The sequence below is a fragment of the Ambystoma mexicanum genome, chromosome 1p (assembly GCF_040938575.1).
Source record: "Ambystoma mexicanum isolate Mex_15411 chromosome 1p, UKY_AmexF1_1, whole genome shotgun sequence".
Lineage (NCBI taxonomy): Eukaryota > Metazoa > Chordata > Amphibia > Caudata > Ambystomatidae > Ambystoma > Ambystoma mexicanum.
This window is the reverse complement of record NC_090921.1, coordinates 225449637-225476831: the sequence shown is the minus strand read 5'-3', so window position 1 is coordinate 225476831 and position 27195 is coordinate 225449637. Positions and strand designations below refer to the sequence as shown.

The window sequence follows — 27195 nt, the reverse complement described above, 5'->3', positions numbered from 1 at the left end:
CTATAAAGCAGCTATTTTAACGCATGACAGACTCCCCTGTCAAATGAACGTAAACAATGATTCAAATGCACTAGTCGAGGGGAGGGACGAAACTGCAGTGCTGTGCTTACATTTTTTTTAGCTTCACTAAAGGGAAAAACACTCATAGGCATTTGGGGAACAAATTAGCTATATAATCAACACCCACAGGGGGAAGTCCCCCAAATGAACCACTTAAATAAATTGATTCTCGTACAGATGCACCTACACTAAGGGTCAACAATTGTTTTATAATAGTGAAATAATCACTGTGAAGGTACACGACACCATATAAAATATCAAAAAATACTTTATTTATTATGTAGGCCGATCGATCCGACATTCAAGTTTTTAAGAACACTATATTAATATTCTCATTTCATTTACTTGTTGATACAAATCCAACAAATACTGTAAAGTATACAATAAAAACATGCATTGTTCATTAGACACTCCAAACCTGACATTCAAAAATCAGCATAGCATTTATAGAACACAGAAAATACACAATTGTTGTATTTCATGTTTGTGACGACACAAGATCCACTCTTGTATAACAAGTTTGTTGAGTAATGAACAAATGCACACTAGCGGGTAAATACAGGTATTCTCCTAACAAATTTGCTGGGGAACCCAATCCCTCTCCTGTATTGCTGGCCCTGTTTAGCTAAACTAAATAGGTTCTACACACGCCAGTTACCCATAATTCGTACAGATAAACATTAAAAATGGACACATCCCAGGTCTAAATATCTGTATAAAATGCCCCGATGATGTGGACCGGACGTTTCGGCAGAAAGTTGATAGCGCTGCCTTCTTCAGGATCCCAAGGGAAGTTGGAACTATGTGGATGTGGTATGGCCAAAATTACTAAAACATATAAGATACAACCAGACTAAAACCTGTATATAAAAGTGGAAGGTGTGAATAAGAAGAAAAAGAAACTACAACAAACCACACCCAAGATTCCATGACTTGCCAAGTTTGACTTCACGTAATACCATAATACATTTTGTTTTAGGACACATGCCACAGAAATAGACCCTTCCTCTATCTCCTTGCCTCGGGAAGTGGAAATTTAACTCCTCACACTCCCTTTTGTTGAGTCGATGGATCACATATCCTCCATATACTGGACCTCACCTGTATTTTATTTGCAGCGCTGCCTTTCCTCTGCAATGGAGAAGATCCCATTTCCTCTCTCTTCTCTTTTCCTCACAATATTTACTGTAACGTCACCTTTCCTCTCGAGGGAGGAGATCCTTCTTTCTTCTCTCTCTATATATATATATATATATATATATATATATATATATATATATATATATATATAACCGTTATATAATGCCACATGGTCTTTCACCTGAGTGCCTCTGATATGATGTCCCATCAACGGCCTACACAATCTGGGAGCAGCGTCCCACTCCAAAGAGCAGACAGGCCTTCTGGCAACACGGCACCTGCGAACCTCTCCAAGTAGGGCATGGGGTCTGGACACCCCCGACTTCACAGAGAGGCTGGTATCACATTGTAGTCACCAATTTGTAAAGAATATAGCAACCCAAAACCTGAACGATAAAAAACAAACCAAAAAAGCCAAATATTGACTGCACCTCTTGGAAAACAAGGTTTATTGCATGCAAAAGGTAGGTCTCAGATGGTCCTGTAGAACCAATCTGACATGGGGCAATTCACTTCTCATGATGTTACAGGTTATATAGTGGAAACCCACAGAATTTGAATATATAGGTTACAATGTAATCTCACCACCCTCATTGGCTGCAATCTATAGAACATACTACTGTCCCCCTATAGTCCCTAGACTGATTGGCCACATCTTATCTAAACCCATTCCCCTAAACCCGTGGTCTACTACATCGTCACTATTGAATCCAGGCATGGGACTGGAAGTTTAAACTTATTGACACATGAATGAATCAAGACTGCCATGTGATGTGCACCCTTCCGATCCAGAAACAATCAAAGTAAACTGGCGAGGCCAGCTCTGCTTTGATAAGACAATGGGCCTTCTCATTATACCAGAGGCCATGACACAAACAAGCTGCCTCCCGACCTTGTCTCAATGTATTGGCATCGCCTCTGCTCCTCCTATTATAAATAGCTCCCCCTTATCTGCTTTAAACCTCTGGTGCCCAGTAATGACATGACTGGGGCACCACTCTTAAGTCTGAATTTCAGTGATTTATCTGTTTAAGTTGTGTGTCTATCTGTAATTCATATGGGAGGACCGCACATTAGGGAGGGCAGAAGTGCTTAAATCTTCTCCTTGCCCATTGGCATCACAAAATCTTATACCTTATTCTCATGAATTTTTCCTTCAAATGGTGCATCCCTACCAGCTCTCCCAGCAGCTCACATTCGGTTCCCACCATGTTCAGGCCCTGCAGCTGGATACAATTAGCATTTATCTGTGCACTGCCAGTGCTTCTGACCTCGGCTTATCTCTGACAGAAAAGGGGATTTGTTTTTGGAGCTGGTCTCCACAGAGCCGCAGCTCCACATCAGGGCCTGTGTTTTATTCCATTCATGGTGTACTTGGCCTTAAAGGATAGTTCCGGGACTTTTTTTTTATTGTTCCTATGGTTCGGCCATGTGTTTTTAAACATAAATCGGTAGATCGTAGAAAACTTTCCTATGGACCTTACCCGACTTTTCGTCCACTCGAAAACATCCGCCATTTTATGATAATCCTCTCACTTGCCGCATCGCCCTGGCTCACCTGCTTTTGCGGCACTAAATCAAATCCCCCGCCCCTGAAACAGACTTGATCAAAACATTCATATTCCCCGCCTCTATCCGTGACGTGACTGAGCTGCGTAGGCAAACGCGCCCAGGCGTCTTCTACGCGACTCCACACAGAACCAGGAAATCAACACAGATGAGCTCAAACAACACAGCGCGCCACAATTGGGAATATGAAACTGTACTTTTAAATTAAACCGCAAGATTGTAAATTTGGTAAAGTACATTTATTTGACATCAAATGTTTTGATAATATTCAGCGATTTGCATTTTTATTTGCTCACGTTCCGAAAAGTTCGTTTCGAGGCACACGATGTTCCTTTGCTGTACTCAGGGTCTTAGATCAAAGAATTTTTATTTGCTCTCGATCCAAAATATTTCGTCTTGAGGCAAGCGATGTTCGTGTGCAGTAGACAGGGTGTTGGTTTACGATAAAATAAGCTCTTCGGTCGCACTGATAATCGCATGGTTATTCCAACAACGAGGCACTAGGGCACCACAACGGTCTGTATGTTGCATCTAGCCGTTAGTACCGCGTAAGGGCATACTTGTACTTGGCGATCGTCCCACAAAATGGTCAGGGTGCTAACGTTGTTCACGCGGAGAAGCAACTGGCGATTATAGAAGCCATCCGCCGGTGTCTGGTACTCGTGACACAGACAATAATGGACGATGTATCTATTTGAAAAACATAAAAAAAGGAAATTAGTCTCACCATCAGATCTTTATTAAAATTATTCATTTTATATATTAGGTCTGGAAATTATTTCATAGCTAGGACAGTGCAACTGGGTTTTATACGTCAAGGGGGGGCTGTAGGATACTGAGACAGTCCCCCAGTGCAGGGGTTGACAGGGAGTGCAGGTGGAGAGTGGAAGGGCCCAGGACCGAGGTCGCAGACAGTGGACAAGTTGTAGCAGGGGAGAGGGAGAGAGAAAGCAGAAGCAAAGAGGAAGGTTTGGAGGTGCTTCCGTAAAAGGAGACGGTTCTCCCCAAGATAGTGCGCGGTACAAAACAATATGCCACATAGAATGAACAAGTACAACTTAACCCGTCTTTAAAGCTACTGTATAGTAATTAAATTGCGGTATAAACTCATCTAAAGAGTTACTTACATTATATTTGCATTTTCCATTGTGTCTGTGCGTAGGGCAGCCCCGAAATACAACTCCTTCTATGCCGACGTTTTATTTCTTCTAATGAACGAACATGAAATGGCTTTCGTTTCTGAAATTATATTCATTATCGTTTCTTACGTGGTCCCGGCCTGTCAAGGTCAAATAACAATAGAACCTTATACTGAGTCGTGGGCCATTCTGGCACCCGAGAAAAAATCAAAGCAGCTGACCTTCACTTTGAACGAACACACGTTCCTAGTTAGCTACATTCAGTGTAAGGCCGTCTTACAGGACTTGAAATTTACACTCCATCTTTGCATTTTGTCTGCGTGCTTTGCTGCCCCACAGAACCATAAATACGGAGACATTCTATATTTTTGGAAAAATCATTTATATTACTGTTTGGTTTAATTTAATGCGCAAATGAACAAGGTTGGATAGATAAACATATTCAATGGGCCTGCGACATGAGGAGACTCGAGAGAACAGACAATCAAATTACAATCATTTAAACCGTGATGTGTATTTCTCAATGAGCTCTTCTTTAGGTGGACATGGAACAGAGGCAATGTTGGGTGGCAATGCAGTTGCCTCACAACTCCATTTATGTGCCTATCTAGGACGTCAACAATAAGTCTCTCAAACTCATATTGCATATCCTCAAACACTGGTTTGATCACCCATTGTTTACTTCTTTTAGTGAAGGCCTTATTGTAGCGAAGCGTCCCTAAAGTTCCGGTCGTCCTACTTTGTTGACGGCCGACATTATGGTTATGTGCCAAGACCGCTAAAAGAGTCCGATTTATCATGCCCTCCATGCCAAAATGCAATCGTTTTGGCCTGTACTTTAGGCACATATTGTGGAACACCTCCAAATCTCCTGTGTGGCAGAATTCCGTGAGTCCCCTCAAAGCTTTTGTTATAGTTTTATCAAATACAATCTTTTCAATGGCTTTGTGAGTGGGTGATGAAGGAATCAACCACTTCTTCTTCCGTGCCTCCTCTGTGGACAAATGGCCATGTTCACAATTGTGGAAATGTTGGTTCGTGTTCCAGCTGTGCACGTTTGTACAGTGTAGCATTACTGACCGCCATTTTTCCAGTAGAATTTCCAACGACCCTCCACATGTTTTTGAGCTCCACCAAAGATGGTTGCTGATTGACTTGGACCACTGTGAAATACCTTGCATATCTTTTTTTTTACCTGCAGCCGACAATTTTTTATTGATTGTTTTTGCAAGATGCCAAACGTCAAATTGGTGATTTATATTTTTGTACTCTTCTCTCATTGTCTTGGCAATTGAAACATGTCTGTCCGTGGCTATCAGGTCGATCACCATTCCCCGCGATTGTAGTTCTTGCAATGATGCTACAAAGCCAACTTTCTCCATGGCCACTGAGGATGTACTTTGTGACACCTGCACGACCACCGAACTCACAATTTTCTTACTTTCCATGTCCTGAAAGTGGTAGGTGCAGTACTTGGCTGAAAATCCTGGGCTGTCGCACTGTCCATCACCGGCTAGCCTGAACCGTTTGCCCGCGAATGTACTATCAATAGACATTTTTTCCATTCTCCAAGCTTCGCTAATGGCTGGAAATAGATAATCGGTTTGGTATTTGTAGAACTGAGTTTTCGCAATGAAACGGATTCCCACAAACTGAAAGAAAGACTCTAATTTTTTAAAACTTGAACCACTAAAAAGTGCAGCCGCTGCACAAAGTAGATTGCCTGCTGGCAGTTGTCCCAGCATGGCTTGTGCAGACCATGAGAAAGGATGATATTTTGTACAGGTGGCATGTATTTTAAGGTTAGTGCCTCGAATTGCACGAGTCACATTAATCAATGGCTCCCCACATACTTCCCCACCTACCGAATGCCCACATTTCAACCGAATAATAATATCAATCAAACAACTATCGAATACAATGAATTTGGCCTCTTTCCTTATACTGTCACTGCATCCCAGCTGGTTCGGCCTGTAACGTTGAGGACATGTCACTCACATGAAAGGTAGAATCTCTGATATCGTCTTCCGCTATGTTCAGTGATATTGAAGGTGTTTCATTGTAGTCCACTTCATTCTCTTCCATTGCAACATCTGTTCCTTCTCCGGCAATGGGTGAATAGGACAATTTCTTCAACTTTCTCGCGGTCTTAGTTTTTGCGGGTGTGGATTCTGTGAATTTATCTCCAACTGCATCCGAACTACCAGGAGAACATTCACTATCAATGGCTGGTGGTGGTATAGCTCCGTTGTCAATCACTTCATATTCTTCCCATTGGCACGATGCATCTCCAGTCTCAAGTCCCTGCCAAAAGGTTTGACAAGAAACATCTCTCGTTCGCTTCACTGTCTGTGTAGATCTAGTTCGTACACCCACTCGCAACTAGAGGACAGATTGGAAAAGGGATGTTCAGTTTAAACACAACTTACAGTATTGAACTATTAACAGTGAAAAACAACATAATATAGTGACCAGGACACTAACCTTCTTTTGCTTTCTTTTCTTTGAAACTTTCTTGCCTCGAACTTCAACATCAGGACGCTGTTGCTCCAACTCGTGTGTGCATGTCTCCACTTCCTCTTGCGCTGCAACGACTACATTTTCATGATAAGCACATCCATCACGCACTGACGCTCCATCGACTCCCTGAAACATTGAACTTTCATTAGTATGTATAATAATATCGAAAACATAAAATGTACTTGGGGACCAATACCCACGTACATCTCAATAGCAAAACACAAATTAACGCTTTGTGTAGAACATTCAAACGACAATTATTCACACATTGTTGATCTAGTTAGATGGAACTGTCAAGATCCATACCTCGGGCTCCTCATAGACTTCCATTGATGATATTATTGAAGATGATGCTTCAGTGACTCCCTGAAACACAGTAATTGCATTAGTATGGTTTTCTATTTTGATAAAAAGAACAGAAACTTTGTGCAGGCGTGAACGGCTCATCTAAATAGACCTGCACAAATGATCAGTTGTCTAAAATAAATAATGGATATGTAAATATGATTCAATTTGCTTGATCGTTGGAAGTGTCACCACCCAGAGATCTGCATCAACTACTAGGGGTGATGTTCTTGTAGAAGAAGCTCCGTCATCTCCCTGAAACATAGTACTTGCGTTACTAAAGAAGGAAGTATAGCGGATGTAATCACGTCATATGATTTAGCTTGATCGAACTGTCAGTATCCATACCTCGAAATGCATAAGAACATCAAGGGACGATGTAACTGAGGTGCACACTTCTGCAAGCTGTTGCGCCGACCCGTAACTGCATGCTCCCCCTTCTTCTTGGACTAATGCTCCATCGACTCCCTGAAACATAGGACTTTCATTAGTAATGAACACAAAATTGAAAAAAGAAGACACATAGGAGGGCGACGGAACTGTCCTGAAACGTACCTCGAGCATCTGAGTGACATCAACGGTAGTCGTCAATACGTTGGACTCCTCAGCATCTCCCTGAAAGACAGTACTTGCGTTATTTTGGATAACAATAATTATAACTGAAAACAAAGACTAGAGGACGAGTACAAGGGTGTACCATTAGGTAACATAATTACACGATAAATTAAAACTATTGATTTACATGCCTAAAACAAGTCAGTGGCAGAATAGCCAAGTAAGATTACCCGATAGGCGCTTGAAGTGGCTGATGACTGCAATAACGACACGGATGGAGAATCTTCCGCCTTCATATTGAGTGGATACATAAATGGGGAAATTATTGTTAGCTAATGCTACACACTACCGCAAGGCCAAGAGATAAATACGTAAACTTGACTCACCAGTGGAGGGATGTGGACGAATAGAGTGGGAATAGCGGTTGAGAGCAATTTTCGCCTCGCTCGCGGTGTGTTCTTCTTTATTAGCAATGATGTGGAGTACATGTCAGAGGTAAAGTGCCTGCTGCAGATGCGGTATCGATCACCCCTCTTGTCCGCAAAGACCTCTAGGACTCTACTTTCAAGCTCAGACGGTGGATATCCGCAATATCGGACCCATTCTCTTATCTGATCTATTGTCTTAGGGAAAACATGCATTATAGTACCTTCAGATTTATTATGGGTCTTCGAAGGGCAACCGCCAATGGAACAGGCAGGCATTGTGGAAAGTTCTGAAAAGTAAAGATCAACAATTCTCTATGAATACCAATGTAAACTCAGAACATGTGACTAGTTCCTTGCATGTACTGTCTTGAACGAAAAGAAATTGGACGCAAAATGATTATGGTACATGGCCTTACCTTGACGAACAAACAGTTAGATGCAGGGATCAGAGTAGTTTCTTGTCGTAGAACAGGGAGCAGTTCACAGGTTGCAAACTGACGAGTTTCCTCGAAGTGGTCACGGAAGTTCACAGAGACGAAGAGCAGATAACCAGCACCTTCACGGGTTGACTAGCAAAGCGCAAAGAAGTGCTCATTAGAAATATGAAGTGGGTTATAAAGAATTCGAAACAGGGGTGTGTTTGTGAATGAATGACGTGTATAGGTCGTGGCATTATGTGGATTGCAGGGGGCCGTCCAGCGTGAGGGGGGATGCTTGGCAGGAGACACGGGGTCTGGAGGTAGACATGGGAACAACAACCCATGCTCTATAGACCACTTTGAAGTGTACATGGTCTTTGGCACCTCTTGGCCTTTATCGCTCCCTGACTGCTCCAGTTGCCAGCACAAGTACCCCGGTGCGAATTGCCTTTGATAGGGCGGGGGGTGGATTGGGGCGGTGGTCGTGCAGACAAGACTCGTTTGCCGCAGGGCCTCACCAAGGAGAGGCCATCTAACTGCATGTAAGAGGCTGGCTGCAGGATCTAGTACATGGAAGGCAGGGGGGTGAGTTTATAAATACCTCACCCTCCCAGGAGAATATATGGGTGCAGTTCACCCTGGAGACCCTGGATGCCTAGGCAGTTAGTCAGCAGCAGGCTGGCCTGTGGTGGCAAGGCGGCACGGGCCAGAGGTGGTCATCTCTGTACCCGGTGCCCAAAAGGATGATTTATTATGATCAACCATATTTACCTATAACCATGTTTTGTATCAATAAAATACAACGGCCTTCCTGTTATTGCCAACGCTTGAACAAATCAAAACAACCATTGTTAAAATATATATTGGGTTTTATTTTGGATCTTAATTTCAATTGAACATAAATAATAAACATTACACATTGTAAATTTGCGGTTGCAGCACATCCAGGGAAAATCCGCGGTATTGTCCACTGTCGCTGGGGAAATGTTGTCTAATGGCAAGTACCGCACAGGCAGGTATTACTCTCCGAACGCGGTGTCCGAGCCTCCCGTGAAGCCACCAAGTGAAGCAACGATAGGCCACCAGCCTGTACCACCTGTGAAAATGAAAGATGCAAACTGTATTAAAATGACAAAACTTTCTTATCACTGTCGATTCAGGTAAAAAATGTCATTCTGCTTTGAAAAAAATTCTATCTAGAAAATGCACAATATGGAACCAATTTACATGCATTCGAATGATATGTAGATGTAATTTTATATGTGGGAGACGACCATGACATAGTAGTGGCATCACTGACATCACAACCAGAGTATACTTACTCGTTACTCGGATTACGCGGACGAACAGTGCCGCGAAGTTCGTGCATAAGCACCATCATCATCCTCAACACGGTCCGTGAGAGGCAGGCTTCCCTGAACTCTGGCAGCTCGGTGATGCATTGCGGACTTGGCTCGCCTTCCGAAATGTAGGCCAGGCATCCCGAGTTTTCTCGGCAGCAGCAGTTCTCCTCCTCAGTTGGCATTAGCTCGCACCGATTGCACGTGCACCAGGTGGAGACGCCGTCCATGCGACATGGTCCAGGCTCTTCATCCGTTGACTGGTCCTCCCAACTGCCGTCCGAATCCCCATCGTTTTCGCGTGCTTGCCTTTCCAGTAGTTCTTCCTCGGTGTACTCGGGCTCGTACATATACGGCATTATTGTAGCCATTATGTGGTAAAGAAAGTAAAATAATTTATAGCGGTGGTACTGGTATCTGTTCACACGGGCTACAATCAACGAAGGTAGCTGACCAGAGCACAGAAACGAGTCACAGAATACTCAAAGTAACACAGAGAGAGGAATGGATTCGAAAATCTGCTGCTGTGTGTTGTGAAACGGTCTGTTTATACTTATTGAGGAAAGAGGCGTCCTGCCATTTCCATGGCGACACTTCATTAGCTGAGGCGCAGCGATTGTTGACACGAAACGGGAAATGGGTGGTACGCGTCTGCTGATGTCAGGCTCAGGGGCGGGGGATTTGATTTAGTGCCGCAAAAGCAGGTGAGCCAGGGCGATGGGGGGAAATGATAGGATTATCATAAAATGGCGGATGTTTTCGAGAGCGTTAATGGACGAAAAGTCGGGTAAGGTCCATAGGAAAGTTTTCTACGATCTACCGATTTATGCTTAAAAACACATGGACGAACCATAGGAACAATAAAAAAAAAAGTCCCGGAACTATCCTTTAACATCCAAATTGGTGAGACTTGTGCCTTGTTAACACACTGACCTCACATCTACCAGAGTACCTGTTTGACTCCATTTTCCAGCTGTTTCAGCTCTTCCTGCACACCTCACTTCAGGCCATAACTTTGGATACAACAACCAAACACAGGGCCTTGATACTGCCCTATTCATAATCTTTGTAACCGCAACAATGATACACTTTTTGCTCGTTTTGTTGTTGTTATATGTGAGTATCTAATATGGGTTAAACCTAACTTAACACAATGCATGCGCCTTCTGCTGCGCAATCCTCAGTCTGTTCCCATGATGGTTTATGCTAATAGGTTTTTGGTTATTCTCAACCGACTAAATATGGGTGGCAGCCCATTATTTGCACCCGGGTGGTGGGGAGGTGGTCAGGTGGCAGGAAACGTAGGCAAGCAAACACAGTGTACCACCTGCGATTCTCCAGCCACCCAGGCCCTTCCCCTGGTGCTGCCATCTTGATTTTGGGGAGTCAACCAGGAGCCTTTTTATGTGAGATTGGGCTCAAGCAATACGCAATGAAACTATCTCACATTCGGACAGAGCCCTAGGGTGCAAATAACAATCACTCTCTTGTCGATGTGTGAACATGGCCGGTAAAGGCCCCTGTCTAGGCTCATGCTGAAGGCTGTTCTCCCACCATGTATACCCACAAACGCGCGGGTGAGAGCTTTATTCTCTCCAGCACTCCCGCCAGCATTGTCTCAAAAATTCTGTCAGTACTATACCCTCGGGGAAAAGCAATATTAAATATGGTATTTTGACTATTCAAACTCGCTGGTGGTCTCCCAGTAATGAGTGAAAGAAGGTTTCATTATGGCAGTTTGAACCTTTCAATTGAAGCGCTTACAATGTCTAAAATGTTGCTTATGTCATCAAGTAATAGATGGAGACCTCCATGTCATGTATGAACAGTTGTTGAACATTGGAACTTCAGATACTAACCCCTATCATCTGTACTGCATCAATGTGCACATTTCACGAGAGTTGCACATGTTTGTGTTTTGTATATGTATAGGTTTGTCTTTGTAAAATGGGTATTGTTGTGAATTTGTCTTTGATTAAAACTTTGATTAAGAGAATTTTGTAAGAACATTAAATAGTGTTTTTTAATTATCAACATATGGTATATCATCTTTGTGGTCCGGTTGGCCGGTGTCTACAACCTATGTCTGCCTGATGCGATCCAAGAGGGGAGGGGTAGCCTGCCACTTGTTTGTGGCATATTGTATAGAGATTGTCCCTACTGGAACATCTAGCTACTTTAACTCATATCCAACTGAACATCAGCCCTTGACACACTTGTGTATAGGCCTTGAAACACTTGTGTATAGGCACATTATAAATGCCATATCATATCATATCAATCCCCTCCTGGCGTTGATTCACGAGCCTCGTAAGATCCCTTCTTACCCTCTCGCTATAGCCTTCGCCAGTATCTTGCAGCATGTGTTGATATGGCTTATTGGTTTGGAGCTACCGTGCATTGTTGCTGCTCTGTCTTTTTTGTACCATCGCAGAAATGTTTTACTGCAGATTCCAGTAGTTGCCCTTCACACAATTGTGCATTGCACCATTGTATATATTCTGTATATTGTCAAACACGTATTCTGACATGATCTCATAGAACTCTGGTTGCATTACATTTTATCCAGGGACGACTTAAGCAATTTTGGGGCCCCAGGTGCAGACAGCGTTGGGGCCCCCCTCCACCGAACTAAATGAATTAGTGTGTCCAGAATATTTGTTTAGACCCCCCATGTAGCAATCACAACCTAAAGCTTTTTATGCTGCCTTGCAGCAATCAAAAGAAAGCATGGGGTACTCACTTTTAGTCCCATTACCTACTTCATTCGTAATCAGAATGATAAACAAGCAGCATTAGCAGTCCACGATAAGGATATTTGTGTTCTAGCACAGGTAAAGGACACCAGTCATCAATAGCAGCCACAAGGAAGGTATATCGGCTGAAGTATAAACGCAGAACACAGGTCATCTGAAAAAGATGCACATTATCCAGAAAAGGCAGGCGTCTCAGATTAGCTGCCTCACAGAGTTCTACGGTACTCGGGCATGGACGGCAACGGTGGCTCGACCCATACTGCTAAATATTCAGAAAATCAGTCGCCTTTTTCCTTTCAACATTGCCAAGCTTCTCTTAACCACTCTTGTCCTCTCTAAACTGGACTGCTGTGCCAGCATCCTCTTTGGTCTTCCCTTCTTTGCTTTCTGTCCTCTCGACAAGATCACTAACTTTGCTACCAGGACTCTCACTTCACACCTACCTCCTTGTACCGTCACCAGGATGGATGGCTAATGAGGCAAAACAGCACCATATTTAAATTTCTTTTCCTGGTTCCCAAATATATCCACGGTAAAACACCACTGTATCTATCCTCCTCCATCCAATTCTACAAGCCTTCTCATAATCTCTGCTCTGCCTCCTCGATTACCCTTGTGGCTCCACGCCCTCCATGCGCTTCCTCGCGCTTCCGTTCCTTCTCTCTTCTTGCTCCACTTGCATGCAATTCTCTCCCCTCGGACATCTGAGAAACAGTCCACACCATTTCTTAAAATCCAAACTAAAAGCCTACCTTCTCGCTTCCGAGTTACTCTCTTAACCTACCAGTCATCTGCCTTCTATCTAACATTTTCCTCTACCCTCTAACCTGCCTCTGTTCCTCACATTTGCTGCCACCACTCTTGCGCTTCATCCATCATGGTCACATCCCTTACACAGCTGCCATACTGCTAGCTGCACTTAAAAAGTCTAATATTGGTTGTCCTTTATGTGTACATCCATGTATTGTCCCTGGTGTCTGTACCATTTACTCCCCTCCACAACCTGTTTAGAATGTCACTCAAACTCATCCCATTGTAAGAATCTCACTGCTTCCGGTCAAATCTGATTCTTTATCTATTGTGCGATCTTTTGTGATCAAAAGAGCATTGTCACTCCCTGCATAAATAAATAAATGGATACAGGAGGCCAATTGGAAGCGAGGAGAAATGTACTCATACCATAGCATAGATATAGGATGAAGATTTTAAGATACAAGGGAGGTGCCCATATCAAAAGGTTAGAAGAGGGACATGGTTTTCAAATAATGTTGCCATTAGAGAGAAAAGAAACCAGTGGCTTGGTGTGAAATATCTATCAATACTCACTATTATTATAAGAGAAGCAACATTATAGCCAATGAAGCCATGAGGGAGGCTTTTTTGAAGATCATACCCTGAGAACAAAATTATTCTCAAGGGATGACAATTTTGAAATTTTAGGCAATACGAGATTAAATTAATGCCCAGGATCACACATTGGTGAAGAGTTGAAGCTGGAATTTTCCCCCACTCTTCAATGTCTGCACTTTACCACTTTCTTTTTCAGTTCTTACCATGAACTAAAATGCATCCCAATTTGTAGAACTGACTTGGAAAGTACACAAATCACATAAACCAACGTAAGCATATTTAAAAAGAAAACGTTACAGAAGCATATTGTGCAAAATTGGAATTATTCTAGCTTCATTGTCTCCATCATCAAAGGAGCACCAGCATAGTCATTGATGTGATCTTGAAGATTTCAACTGGGGTTCTCTTTTGTATTTTAAATCTTTGGGGTCTTGTGAAACTGTTATTTAAAAACGTGCAGAAAAACCTTTGAATTGTGCAAAAAGCAAACCGTATTCTGTGTTAAGAAATCACAGATCTTAGAATATGCTTGCCAGATGCCAACGATATCTGGTCCACTTTCTTCTGCCTAGAACCCCTTCCACTCAAATGGGCTACATAAAAAGAAAGATCAGGTAATGGGCTAAACAATGCCACCAGCATGCCAGAAGGCAGAGCTTTGCAAAGAAAACAGCACAGTAATGTTAGTGAAATAAGAGGATTTGTCCAGTATCCTGTATCGTCTGCTGGCTAAGATAGGATACAAGCACGGATACAAGCACGGATACTTTGTTTCCATAGTCTTGAATTTGGATACCTAATCACCTCTCCAGACTAACACTTTATACTCATTATTGGAATTGTCTGCCTAGGTTTTACAACTCCCTATTTGGATAATTCAATTTCTAGACCTTCACCATACTGATGATATGTTCGTTTCTATAGCAACTACTATATGGTGCAGGTACATTGGAAATAATAGGACCTGTTGTGCTTCAAAACAATGTACACATATCTGCAGGTTTATCAACTTCAGACACTCAGACATTGCCAGCCTTGCTAGAATTTCTCTGTAAGTAGTGTTTAACACACTGAGCCATCTTCTGCACCAACGCGTCACTCAAATTTATCCATATGCATTTTGACTTAGACTATTGCACATGATCAATATAATCCCCACAGCAAGGTGAGAATGCTACAGGAGTTGTGCCGCAATGAATGCACAAACTTTGTATGCCACTGTGAACACAGAAAGCATTACAGAATTAATTGATCATATCAGAATGTACTTATCAACAGACAAGCAATAGGTTTAGAGCCACAGCAGCATGCCATCAAATATCCTGATGTGTGCCATTTAAGCTTGGTGAACAATGGAAACTGACTTATTTAGGTCAGGCAGCCTTGTAGGCTCTCCCTCCAAGGTCAGGCCCGGGTCAATTGCCCCCTTTGCCATCCCATAAAGACATCTCTAATCTTATCCTGGACATGTCTTGGTGTTTAGACTGTTGCCCTCATCAGCTCCTCCACTGCGCGATTCTTTCTACAGGTTTTCCATCACCTCAGTCTCTGTAATGTTACTTCACGGAAGAATGAAACCATATCATTCATGATAGGTAGCCTGTCTGAGATGCATAAACATTCCAAAAAGTTGCCAAAGTCTTGGTTAATTCGTCTTTCATAATTCCTCAGTCTCAGCTGCTGTGTCAGTAGACGACTAAACTTCTCCCACTCTCATTTTGGCACTGTGCATTTGCAGTTTCTTGTTGTTTTATCTCCAGGCTGTTCAAGAGATCACACATGCTACATTTCTCTAGGGCTCCTAAACCTTCACATCTCCTACCTTGGCTCTTTGTCATGAAGTTCTCCTCAGACTTTGATTTCTTTACATGGATACATTAAAGTTCCATTAGGATGATTAGGATGATTTCCTGACCATGTAGTTGAGTGCCATAGAGGTCATGGTTGGGGAATGAGGCCATATCTAGATATTACTGACCTTGATCTTTAGACAGTTATGTATGACCCGTCCTGAGGTTAGAATGAAGTCTATCCATGACTATACATGGTGAACCTCTGAATGGAAGCTGTATTCTCTATATGGTGGGTGTCTAATGAGTTACATTCTTCCACCCACATCTTCTGTCCCCTCGGATCCGTGTATCCTTTTACTCTGGTCCAACATAAGAACCATTCCCTCGTGGAAATCACAACCCAGTAAAATGGCATCTCCTGGGAGTTCTTAGAGGTGCAGTGACCATATGATATGGTAATACCTCATCAGCGCATATTTCTTTTTTTAATCATGTTTTATTGATTTTTATCATAAACGGAAAATCAAACATATTCCTACATATTATATTAGCTTCATATAAACCCCCTCCCTTCCTCTCCCTCAAACCTCCCATCCCCAACTTTGAAGAAAAACCAAAAGAAAGAAAAAAAAGGAAGAAGAAAGGAGAGAACTATAAACTTGTCCACAGGATACGAATATCTCAGCGCCACCTGTGTATGGTCTTGGGCTCTAGTGTTCTGTACTTGAGTCAGGCATTGTTCATCTGATGATTCCTATGAAGTCGGGCTTGACAATTCCATCAGCACCTCGCTGTTCAAGGGGGCTTGTCATCTGAGGAGGCAAATAGTTCCTGAGTTATTGTGTTCCAGGCTGTCATGTCGATTGAGCTTTCCCTCCTTCCTGTTCGCAGTGCTTCATGCCAAACTGCTGTCTCTGCGATGGTCCCTCTCTAGGTCTTTCCATCACGCCTCTATTCTTGGTCCGTCTTTGACTTTCCAGTTCATCGCTGTCTGTCTCTTAGTTAGAGCACAGGCCAAGTTCATCATCTTTTCCTTTGCTTTATTTTTCTTTGAGGAACTATACATGCCGAGGAAGCAGGCATCGATGGTCCAGGCATGTCCTGTGAGCCTTTTTTCTACTAGTCGCTGTTCTGTTTCTTGCCAGTTGTTACGAATTGTTGGGCAATGCCAGAACATGTGTCCTATATTGGCGTTTGCCTCATTACATTTTGGCAGGTCAGTGCAGTGGCTCCCGGGTAATGAGATATTTTCTCTGGGGTTAGGTATGCTCTATGCAGTATGTAGAACTACAGCTGCTTCAATCTGGCGTTTCTGGATATTCTCTTTGGGTAGAGGTGTTCTTTTGCGCATTCTTTGTCTGAGATTCTTCTGCCGAGTATCTCGTCCCATGCTGGCTTTCCTTTGTTTTTGTCTTGGTGGATTTCTTCTACGAGCGTTTGATATATCCTAGATACCATATGTCCTCCCTCGGTGACATCATAAAGAAGGCCCATGGCTGGGTTTCCTCTTGTCTCGTCTCGAGGGTCAGCCATTTGTTCTCTAGGCAATTTGTAAGTCTTGCGTAGGTTATGAACTGTCCCTTATGTAGTCCGTGGGATTCGACTAGATCGTGGAAGGTTTTTTTCACTCCTTCCGGGGCTATGTCGCCTGTTGTAACCAGCCCTCAAGTCTCTGCATTATCTGAGGCTTATTTTGCTGTCTCCATCGAGTGCTGCAGCGCTGTCTGGGGGGAGTATGGCTCTTGTTCTTTGCTCTGTCTCTTTGCTCTGTTCCATTTTTGTCTCCCGAGGTGTACGAACGTGGGAGGTCACGGGAGTGCTTTCTTCCCTAACCACAGAATTTCTTTAAGAAGGTGTGGCGATACTGTGTTGCTTAATAGAGTGCGTTCCACTGTTTCTTCGTCTGCGAGCCAGTTGGCCACGTGCTGGAGTTGGCCTGCTAGGTAATAGAGTTCGAAGTGCGGGAGTCGCATTCCTCCTTCTGCATAGTCTTTACAGAGTGTTGCCATGGCCACTCTTCTTCTACCCTTGCCCCACACAAAGCTTCCTAGTATTGCGTTAAGGTTTGTGAACATTTATTTTTTGCGGAGTGAGAAATGGCACATTGATGAAATGGTATAGCAATCTGGGCAGGACAATCATCTTCACTAGCGATATCCTCCCTGCTACTGATAAGGGGAGTTTCTCCCATAGCTTGATGGATGCTTCTACGCCGTTCTTTGCTTTCAGTGTATTGGCGTTTCATTGGTGTTCCAGGCAGGGAAGTTGTTGCTCCGTTTTTAACGGCCCAGCCAGCTAGGGGGTATAGGCAGGATTTGGACTTTCTAATAGCTATCCCGGAGAGCCGTGCATACTTGTCTAGTACTTCAAGATATGTGCTCAGGTTGTCTTCAGGATTGTGTATATACAAGAGAATATCATCTGCATATAGAGATATGACATCAGGGCATATTTAATACACTTCAGTGCAGTCTCCTGTCTTCTCTGTAGCACTGACATTATCCGCTCTACTTTGTCTCTCATGTGTGAGACAGCTTTTACTGGCAAATTCTTTCATATCAAGATTGTCACTCCTGTGTAATTGGAATTGTAAGTCGAGCCAAACACCTGGCTTGCACAGGTTCTACACAGTTCCAGTATTGGTTTGTGAGGTGTGTTTCTTGGATCAAGGCCACATCACTTCCAAGCCTTTTCAGCCATTTTCCTCTTGGTCGGATGGTAATTAAGTTAATTGGGATTACATGACACACATTTCAATGCCATTTTAATGTGGCCACCTTGCTGTGTGTTCACGCCTGAATCGGCTACAAGCAATACCTGCATAACTGTATGTCCAAGCACTAGGTGATGGTGCTGTTAATATCCTCAAATGCCACCTGATCCCTCAGTGCCAATATTTATGACAGAGAGCAGCTAAGTAGCCTCTAACCTAACCCAGAACAAAATGTGCACCCTTCCTCTACAGTGAGTGCATCATGCCCTTATTTGCAATGTGGTAGTATTAAACAATTATTCAGTTATTTGTAACTAGTTACTGACCCAACAAGCCTAGCCCTGATACTATACAATCTTCTATGGAACTCCAGGCCTAGGGGAAATTGATACCTGAGACTGTTAATGATTAACTAAGAAACATCTAGCCCTAGTACCACATTACCCCTGCCTTCCCCATTCCGTCCTAGATGGCCCCCAAGTGTGTCCAGTCCTCAGGTCGTCGATTCAGGCGCTCCCTCATTGACCCCTCTTCAGGCTGTGCCTAACTACTCCTGACTGGCATGTCTGATAATGTGAAGACAATACTACCCTAAGCCAGTTTACCAGGCCCACATGTACTAGTATAACCTCTCCGCTGTACTCCCCACTTGTGCAGCTCATCCCATTCAGTTTCGGCGGATCCTTATTACATTCCCCACCTGAGTTCCATTCATTCTCTATCCCAGCATACCCCATCAGTTCTTATCTCAGAACCACCCCCTACTTCAGGCCCACATAATCTCTCTCACACTGCTCCAGTTCGCCCCACTAGTCCATCCATGGGGAGCCCAGCAGTGGCAAATGTGATCATATTTCCCCTTGACATCTATCCATGTCTCCTCTTCTCTGTCATTACAGCTCTCCATATATAGACCCTCTTCCAGATTCACATCCATTCAGCTTCGATATCATCTCTATGTCATGCCACTTGTAGGGGAAGGGACTTCCATTGGCGTGCCTCGATTCACTGACATGAAATCTATGCCTGGCTGTTCTTGGCTCGTATAGGTGAGCCGTCATACCCAGAGTTTAAGGGTCCATGTACTTCGAACAATGACTCATTTTTGACTTGTGGCAATACACACCCAAGGATTTTACAGAGGTTCCCAGTGAGGAAGGTTGCGGGGTGCTTCTCATCAGATGCACGATCAAGAATTTCTAAAACTCTATTGTGCCCGGTCAAGTAACGTCTAATTTCTAACTTAAGAGAGATTAGGCAATTTTTGTGGAAAATGAGATACAAATATTCTGTCATGACTATGAATTGGCTGAACCGGTAAAATCTACATTTTACCTCCTAAAAAAGATATATCTAAAGAACTTCTGACATTCGAAGCATTAATCACTAATGGCTTAGATAATGCTTTGTCTTCAAATAAATGTGTGAAGTACAATTGATCAAAACCTGAAAATCAAACCTTACAAAAAATTGAAAAAAAGCCACTACAATGATCATCAAACCTGCAGAGAAAGGCAGAGTTATTATTATCCATAGTATAAAAGACCATGATAGGGAAACTCTAACACAATTGACTAACCTTGTACATTATCTTCCCATCACCAATGAGCCCACATCTGACATTGCATACATATTAGAGATCACAGATCAAGCATACAAAGATGGGATTTGGAATTCTCATGAAGACACATATCTTAATCCCAAACATCCAGGGATTACGGTATTTTACTTATTACCCAAAATTCATAAATCTTTAAATAATCTTCCTGGTCGTCCTATTGTTTCAGTGTGTGGATACCAATATCACAAAGGGCAGATATTGAAGTACTCACTGGCTGTTTGGACCATAGAGTAGCTCTGCACTGAATGCCAACCAATTTGATTACAGATTTAACCACTGTAGCTCTCTTTGAAAAATATTTCATTTTGAAGGAAGTATTTTTTATAAACAAATACAAGGCACCCCATGGGGGCAGCTTTTGACCCAAGTGAACAATTTGAATAGACATGCATTTGGAATTTCCGTTTCTAGCATCTATAAACCTATATCGTCGTTATATAGACAATATTTTAAAATTATTGAGAGACGACTTGTACCATCTTACTGTATTTATCACGTGGATTCATTCTCTTCACAATAACTTGATATTCACAGCATCATACAGTCAAATTGAAATTCCTTTTCTTGACCTTCTTATTCAAGTGGATGAAGGTGAACTAGAGAGTCACTACTTAACAAACAAAAAGATAGAAACACTTTTAATAGACAACGTCCGGTGAGTTTACGCAGAAATATACTGTTTAATCAGTTCTTATGGACAAACCCTCAAGTGAACTTGTTTCTAACCAGCAGAAATCCTTTTACAACATAAAGATAAAATACCAAGTAATTATTAGATTTCTGTAACTACATCATGTCCCATGAGTAATCATTAAAGGAATTTAGTTTTGGCATATCCTACAAGTTTATGTTTCGGATCTAGATAAACCCTGTCTGACTTCAAAAAGGGCATAAACCTTTGGCAATCCCTGGTATATGCTTTGAGTAAAAAGGCAATTTGGATTGTGAAACTTGAAGCCAATTGGGGTTAGCTCCCATTATTGGGTATCATGCTTGCAGCAAATGTACAGTCTGCCAGGGCCTGACAATATGTACACCATTGATTGTATGCTGTATCTTTGGTTCTATATATAAGGTGTGCATATTTTATGGCTGCTGTTCTTATACCAGCTCATTATTGATAGCATTAGCATACCATAGGGACACATTGCAGCAATGTAGAGGACAGTACGTCTCTTGAATATGATGCATGATAGTCGTGTATGTACATGAGTGCAAGATTGTAGTTGTTGCCTGTGAGGGCATCACATTCCATTTAAGGACTTGCAAGTACATAATCTACGGCCATGGAGCAGCCACAAACGCTACAAACACAAACCCTAGTGAAGTATACCAGTGGACTGTACCAAATTCGCCCAACTATTAGGAGGGAAAGTGCTGTCATTCAACCATAATGGGAATGTTTCTAATTGGGAACGTTTAGTAGGGTATGTTAAAATGAAGAGTTAAAGCAGAGCTTTTTCCACTGTTTCAGATTTTCACTCCCCACAATTGAATCAGTGACTAAGAGTTCAGCTTTGCCATAAAATTAACGACATTCCCACTTAGTAGCTTAATATCAGATAAAGTGGTACCACCTTCCTCATTTAGAATACGTCAATGCCTAGGAACATTTTGTAAGAAGGTATTATTAATACATACCTATTACAATGTAGAGATTTAAAATTGCGGAAGACTGAACGCTCCAATGAATACCTTCATGGAGTTTTCAGGTAACCGTTTAAATCTAGTGAGTTGCCCCCTTTTTTTAAATGGCCTTAGTGCATATTCTTGAGTTAATTGTGAGTATTCGTTTTTTTCTCTATCAAATACGTTATTAATGACCCTGGCGAAGACAAGGCACTGGCACACTTTTTCAGCACGAGTATCCCCAAACTCACTGATTCTTGTACATTGGAAATTATTCTGCACCAATTATTCTGTATGTATATTAAACTAGAATATTGATTTTATACTAGTTGGATTATTTTTTACACAAGAGATTGTTTGGTTTTCTTAACCTTCTAAATGTAGTTGATAGCACCTGTTGCACTTTAAAGAATGTTGGGTAGCACGTGTGGCACTTTATGAGCGAATGAATGTTGTTCCGTATTCAATTATGTCCAATTATGCTTTGCAAATGAAATAATGTGTGATGAATCTGATGATGTCATCACTACTTTCCCCGAGGGAGCTTCTCCCCATGAGGCCAAGAGATGGCAGCCGCTACCTCATCCTGACCCTGGGGCCGGCTATATAAGGGAGGACCACATGGGGGGATGTGACCCTCATGGGGGATGACATCACATCATTACAGAAAGTTTCATACTCCCCATTCCCTTTTAGGGATGTTCACTCTCTTCCTCAGGCCCTGATGGCATACTTTAACACTATCCCTCAACCACTTACGAGGTCTTCTTGAAGTATTCTACAACATTACACAAGCAGCAGTGTATTAGCGACTTAGACGAGGAACATGATTACTGCCAATCAGATTGCATATCAGCTTCCTCAACATCACACGAGGAACGGCATGACATCAACTGAGATGAGAAAGAAAAGGATGGAGCAATGAAGATGACTAAGATCGGTAAGTCAACACAGCGGTCTAGTCTTTGGAAGTTGCTTAATCATGCTGAGAAATTTAAATTTGCCACAGCTGACCAACAGAAGGGAGAAGTGCAGAGGCTGAGTTGTATCGCAACCTGTGCTGACATTGGTCAGAACACTGAAGAAAGGCATGCCATGCGAAGCAGTGCAGAGGCAAATCCAGGTGGCAGGAAGAGAGACCAGAACTTTTTTGGTTGGATTTATATCTTCATTTGAACATATGCACACTTTGAGAGCCAGAGACAATAACCTTAGAGTTAGTTTTAGAGTGTGAGATCCAGAATAGGATTTCTGACAAAAGACATATATTTTGCTTTGGACATCTTGACAAAGAACAGACCCTTTAGTCTTTAGTTGAGGTAGGGAAACCCCTCTTAGATTAGGGATAGTGAGGCATTTGCCAACCCCTTTATCATTTAATAAAGGTTTGTGACCACAATCATAAGCTCTCTGTGTCCATGTCTCATTCCTGGCTCCTTACACATGTTAGGATGTAACTATTTAGAGTAATGCAAATGTGTTTTTAAACAATTAAATTGTATGTTCTATATGTTTTGACTGTTTTATTAGTCTACAACGTTTTTTGAATTGTATACTTTTTTTGTATAATTCTTTTATTGACTTTTCATTACAAATAAAAATGTACTGTGCAGAAAATGTGTTGGATGCATTTCGAATGAAACGAGGGGCAACAGTTGTACTAAAAGTTATTGGAAGTGAGCAGGTTAGTCTAGCCATGTAAGACTATGGGCCTCATTATAAGTAGTGCGAAATGCGTTTAACGGCGCTGGTAATGGTGCCAGCGCCGTTAAACGCATTCTGCACTATTACGAGGTCCCCTCGCGGGACCCACTCTGCATGTCTGGTTCATCCAGACGTTCAGAGCGGGTCTCGCGAGGGGATCACGGAACTAACAACGGGCCCTCTTGTAATAGACCCGTTGTTAGCCCCTATGAGGGCTCAATGGGAATGGGGAAGGACCGGGCCCGGGTTCCCTGAAGGGGGAAATACCGGGCCCTCCATACTCGGAATGGCCCGGTATTTCCCCATTCAGGGAACCTGGACCCGATTTTGGAGACAGCCATGGCCTTATTAAGAGGGCATGGCTACCTCCAAAGTCGTAATGAGGCCCTATGTCTTACAAAGGGCTGCTTGAAACTTCCATAGCCAGGCCAACGCTTGGCTGGATCCTCAGCACGCCTTATTCCATCCGGCAGGAAGAGTCTCAGATTAGCTGCTTTTATCAGCATGGTATTAAAGATCATTTTTCCTGCCAACAACTTTTACCTCCTCAAATGCTTTCCATACTTCTGCCATCTCCGTGGTCATGTGTACGGCAATGAGTGTTGGTGCTTCTTTTCAATCCTCTCTTCCTCTGTCTCTGGCTGCCATGAAGATGTTCTCCTTGACTATTATCTTGGGTAATACCATTATTATCTGTAGGCTATTGGGATTTCAGTAAAATCCAATTTAATCCCTAATACCTGTGAAATTAAATATCCAGCTCTTTTATAATGGGTTGAAAATCTATTTAACCATCCAGTTAGTAAATCTGTAGCATTTATATTTTTTACCAAAGGCTTCATTGTAATTATCATCTTTATGATGAGAAGCTTAGCTACACACGCGAAGAGTCGTTGCTAGGGTGGGGACTTATGTGGCTATAGCTCCAGGTCTTTTGGTTGTAGCCCTGGATGGAAGTTCAGGAGCTACAACCAAAAGGTTAGCTAGCCCCAAATCCTGACAGTCCTGACATTAGCATAGCCCGGTATCTTTTCCAGATCTAGCAACACCCGTTGCACATGTGTTTTTTTACGGTTGCTGAGTTCTTTGTTTTGCATACAGCTTTAAAACGGAATATACAGATAAACTTACCTCCTTTCCATTGTACCTTCCCCTTCCTCGTCTGCCTTAGAGTTCACTTCAAAATGTATTTGTCCTCATACCTCGTACCTTGCCCATGCCAGGCAGCTGGCGATTTTTTAACTCCTTAATGGGTTATTCACATTTTTGAATGTGTAGTTTTATTTCTTCATTATAAATTCAGCACTACAAGTCCAAGAATTCCAATTGATAACAAGGGCTGCATCTGCATAATCTGTCGGTTGTATTTGTTTGTCTTTCTTTGGAGTAGGGTCCTCCCTCAGTTCAATCTTCTTTTTTTGGATTTACAACAGTCCTATATCTCTAGCGCAATCTGTAGTTTGGGTAGAGCCAGAGCATCAAGCTCAAACTGTTGCTCTATCAGCAGACATTCCAGAATACTCTTCAAATTTCTAATCTTAAAGAATTTAATTTTTCTATAAGGATCTTCATATCAGATTCTTTCCCTTTCCAAGTGCTCTTGTAACAGGTATCATTATTAACCAAATGAATGGCACTCCTGTTATCCACCTCCGAAGGATGAAGTGCACAGTTGGCCCTGCTGGGATTAGAGCTTGTGTCCTGCAGGATGAATAATGAATACTGCTGTCTGGAGTGAGCATATAACTCGCAGGGCTATCTTGCAACTGATCTCATTTCAGGTTTGAGAAAACTGAGGCATTGTATGTGCTCACGGGCATTTTTATAGAGAAACACATACATTATAATTGGGGAGATAGTGTAGCACAATACCTATTTTCTCAGCTCTTGCTTTTTTAAGTCTCCGCTCCCGAGGTGCTGTTTTTCTGAAAGGATGTCCATGAAAACTGCCAGGTTTATTATTCAGAATTCTGATTTCACATTTATTGTAAAATAGAATAGGTTTCACAGGATTGCATAGTTTGTGCAACCTCCTCTTGACCTAATGATGAAACATGTACGTTTTTATATTAACTATATGTTGTTTATTGTTGCTACCTTTCTACCATTTCATGTTCTTTTGACAATTGATGAATTAGTGTATAGGACTTGGAAAGCTGACTCGTCTGATCTTATTCTTAGTAGCCGCTCTTTTCATTACACTGCTTATAGACTTGTGCATGTCACCTTATTCTGAAAGGTGACCTGAGCATTTCAGTGGGGGTGGACAATATTGTAAAAATGGGCTGTTCAGCCCCCTTGCATCCCGACACTATTGTATAATACATGTTGTTTCAAATAACCCTGTTCCCTTTTCTGCTCTACGCCTTCCCTCTGCTCTTTCATTTGTCCTTTACTACCACACCCCGCTCTTTGTTAATTTTGCAACCATTAATAGGTGTAAGAGCAAACAATATTATTCTGCTATCCTACTTGTTAATAACATTCCAAGATCCTTAGCTCTGGATAATTCTATTGCCACTGCCTGCCACTCTCACTTCTCTTCCATTCTAATCATTCTAGACCTGTCCGCCTCCTTTGACACTGTGGATTATCCTTGCAGCCTACCAATGGTCACAGGTTTTGCTTTGTAAGAATTTGATTTCTTTTTGTAACTCAGTGACAGAAGTGTACTTTTTTCTATCCATTGTTTCCCTGTATACAATAAATATTTCTTACAAATGAAATAGAATTTTATTAGATTAAACATCACAGTTCCTGTGATATAAAATAACATGGACTTATAGGTAGTCTAAAACATACATTGGCATTGTTATACTAGACAAGTCCTAAGTGTCAGGTCCCTGGAACTCATCTAGTCATGGTGGCATTTTTTTTGGGGGGGGGGGGGGTAGATGTGTTTTTCCATTAGAAATGCAAGACTATAAGTACCAGAATGCAAAGAAATGAAATTGGACTGAAGCTCCTTATTCCTGGCACTGGGAAATATTAGAGCTACAGTAGAAATGTTAATAAAACTGAAAGATTAAATAAAAGTTCAGCTCATTCACCATTCTTCTACATGTACCATGGAACAAAGCTAGAAATCCTGATATCAGCGTACAAGCAGATGTGTCACATGACCATTCATAGAGGTTAAATCCTTGCGTAAGTGCTCAATAAAACTGTGTGTTTCTGAGATGCAGACATGATTTTACCAATCTTGTTTGTTGTGGGCATTCCATGACATTTCCCATTCTCATACATTCAGTTGTGGTCCCATTCTGGTGAGGTCATCTAGGAGAGTCGTTGTTCCACAACCTCAGGCTGAGAGTCCAAAGGCAAAATGCAATCATTGTCCAGATACACCATAATCACCAGTATATCCAGGCACTACTCTGACAAATGTACGGTAATGCAGTCTTCATGATAATAAATACAAAATGTCCTACAGAATACAACTGTGGTAACGGTGTAGCAATCGCTTCAGGGATTGTACTCCCTTTACTTCATTTTAAAAATCCAATCAAATTTAAATAATCAATTATTCGAATATAATTATTACTTCATATCTTTCATCAGTAAAAATGAACAAAAGTTGATTTTTAGTGCGTTCCAGATGGTCAATAAAGTTATATGAAAAGGCCAGATTTCAACAAAATATAGATAATATACAATGGAAGTACACAAGTAATGTGTATAATATCCATGTACCTTAATTATTTAAAAATGAAACTCACAAGCTGAAAATATCTCCATCACAATAATGACATTCAATCACACTTAATGTCCTGCATTATTTTGCTAATGTAGATTTCAGTCATGTGTGATGTATTGCTGTATTTCAAAGTGTTTTCGGGAAAACCCTTCGCCAGGAATGCAAACGCCTCCCTTCACAAGTTCTCTAAAGCTATTATAATATAAGCAATTATTCTAATGTAAGTTACTCTTTTTCACTCTACAGTTCAACTAGTAGCAGTCAGCATTGGCACATATGTCCTTCGCTGTGTTTAGAATTCACATTGTTGGCACATAAATGTCACTGCTCCTTCGTTTTGTTTGCTCTGTCACCTGCCTCGTGTCCAATTGCCATTACTTGTACAGTATTGCATCTGTTCATTTTGTGTCAGCTGTC

General features: G+C 42.0%; 1 protein-coding gene across 2 annotated transcripts in view; it reads left to right on the top strand.

The window, feature by feature from the left end:
- The window catches only part of LOC138568176 (NXPE family member 3-like), a 242649-nt gene that overhangs the window by 101083 nt on the left and 114371 nt on the right, over positions 1 to 27195 (top strand). The window lies entirely within an intron of this gene.